At 37.2% G+C, this 2,426-nt stretch overlaps 1 long non-coding RNA gene across 1 annotated transcript; it reads right to left on the bottom strand.

The window, feature by feature from the left end:
- Window positions 1-73: 73 nt before the first annotated feature.
- LOC123324846 lies at window positions 74-2,151 on the bottom strand. Its single transcript, XR_006540074.1, has 3 exons — window positions 2,109-2,151; window positions 1,887-1,993; window positions 74-204 (listed from the first exon to the last, which is right to left on the bottom strand). It is a non-coding gene; the product is annotated as an uncharacterized LOC123324846 (long non-coding RNA).
- Window positions 2,152-2,426: the final 275 nt, after the last annotated feature.

Raw genomic sequence — 2,426 nt, forward strand, 5'->3', positions numbered from 1 at the left:
ACCTAACAGTTAAATTATTATATACCTCAGTTTAGTAATAACTAACATTTTAATGTAAACACTTACACTTTAAGATCATTAAAAATAGAATATTCTTCTGCAGTCCATCCACACGCATCTTCAGAAAAGATATTAATACCTTGCTGAAGAAGAACCCTGACTAGATCTGCAGAATCATAATGTACAGCAAGCATGAGGGCTGTTCTAAAATAACAGAGAGAGAACTTCACCCTTAGGAACTTAAGAGTTATTTAAACAGCTAATTTGATATACTTTATCAGGTTAATCTCTTGCCTGTCAGTACAGAATTGACCATTAACATGTTCAAGTGCTCATCTTTGTAAATACCTCCACGGCTAAAATGAAAGGGCAAAAAAGAAGCCTCTTGTCCTACTTGGCTATGACAGTAGAAGTTGCTAATTTAAAGTCCTTTGATAGGGGCGCCTTGGTGGCTCAGTCGTTCAGCGTCTGCCTTCGGCTCAGGTCATGATCCCAGGGTCCTGGGATTGAGCCCTGCATCGGGCTCCCTGCCCAGCGGGAAGCCTGCTTCTCCCTCTCCCACTCCCCCTGCTTGTGTTCCCTCTCTGGCTGTCTCTCTCTCTGTCAAATAAATAAATAAAATCTTTAAAAAAAAAAAAAGTCCTTTGATGAACAAGAAACTATGCTGAGGTCACTTATCTGATGGTAAAGATTTTAAAAAAGAATTCCCCATTTCTTCCTTAATCTGATACAGTGTACTTCCAAGCCATCTAGAGGACAGGTCCGTATAAAAAGCTATTTGCAGGGGTGCCTGGGTGGCTCAGTCGGTTAAGCGTCTGCCTTCGGCTCAGGTCATGATCTCGGGGTCCTGGGATCGAGCTCCACGTCTGGCTCCCTGCTCTAGCCCCTCCCCTGCTCATGCTCTCGCTCTCTCTCTCAAATAAATAAAATCTTTAAAAATCAAAAAAAAAAGCTTATTTGCAGGCTGAAAATAACAGTATTCATACTAATGGTAATAAAACAGTCATGGTCACAGTTAATGATGCTAAGATAAGCACGTGGTAGACACTAAATTAAATGCTATATATATATAAAATAGTACACACAACCACCCGTGAAGGATATATTATTATCCTCCTTTTCATATCAGGAAATGTATCTGGTTATGATAAGTAATGTTTCCAAAGTCACACACCCAGCAAGTAGGAAAGCTAGGAATTCAACCTAGTCTTGTGTCAATCTAAAGCCCATCTCTTTTCTCTTTATCACCCACCTATGATTTGTCCTCATTAAAGGAAAAGTCTATTCAATTAAAGTTATCTTTCATCCTCTATCCTTACCAATGAAAATAAAAAAAAATATACTGAACATGAAAAAGGATGATGAGCCCATATTATCTGGTAACAGTAATTATTAATCACTTAGGGATCATCCAACGTCAGTATTCTTCAAAAACAAAAAGCAATTTAAAGAGTCATCCAAAAGACAAAGCAACTCCTATTTATGTTTAATATTCATCTTTTAAGGAAAATATATATGAAGTAGAAGTTTCAAAAATATTATAAAAGGGTTAAGAAGCCCAGTATTGCATCATAAAGTAAAATAAAAGTTAGGAGTCCACACGTTATAAAACTAATATGAAACCCCTTTAGCTAATATAAAATCATATGGCAAAAAACAAAAAAGACTGCAAATGACATCAGTCAATAATATGAAGGAATATAAATTCTACCATATACTTCTTCATGTTGCCCCGTCAGAATAATTGCTTTCTGCCTAACTGATGACATGTTGACATTTTTCACTATATAAATTAATCCTCTTATTAAGTTAATCTTTCTGACTTGAGTAACTGTGCCACTCTAGAAAAATATAAGATTTAAAAAAAAAACCCAAAACTACTGTACCTTTGCAACTTATCAACTGCATGTACATTTGCTTCTTTTTCTATTAAAAATTCCACCATTTGCTGTTTGTTCTCACTTACAGCAAGTAAAAATGGTGTGAGTTCATCCTGTAAAAGTGCAAAAACAATTTATAATTTACACAATTACATATTTCCATACTGAATTTTAAAACTTATAAAGGATCCTCTAAACTCAAATATATAATATAGAAAGTACTCTCACCCTTCTGTGCTTTCACCAGCTGCTCCTTCTCTTTCAAATAGCCCTCCTCAGGGGGCCTGGGTGGCTCAGTCGGTTAAGCATCTGCCTTGGGCTCAGGTCAGCTCAGGTCGTGATCCCAAGGTCCTGGGATCCAGCCCCAAGTCAGGCTCCCTGCTCAGAGGGGAGTTGGCCTCTCCCTCTGCCCTGCCCCTATGCTCCTACTCTCTCACCCACTCTCTCTCTCTCAAATAAATAAATAAAATCTTTTTTAAAAAATAAAATAAATAAAACTAAATTAAATAGCCCTCTTCCACCTCTTCAACAGATTAACTGCAGTCA

The sequence above is a fragment of the Neomonachus schauinslandi genome, chromosome 5 (assembly GCF_002201575.2).
Source record: "Neomonachus schauinslandi chromosome 5, ASM220157v2, whole genome shotgun sequence".
Lineage (NCBI taxonomy): Eukaryota > Metazoa > Chordata > Mammalia > Carnivora > Phocidae > Neomonachus > Neomonachus schauinslandi.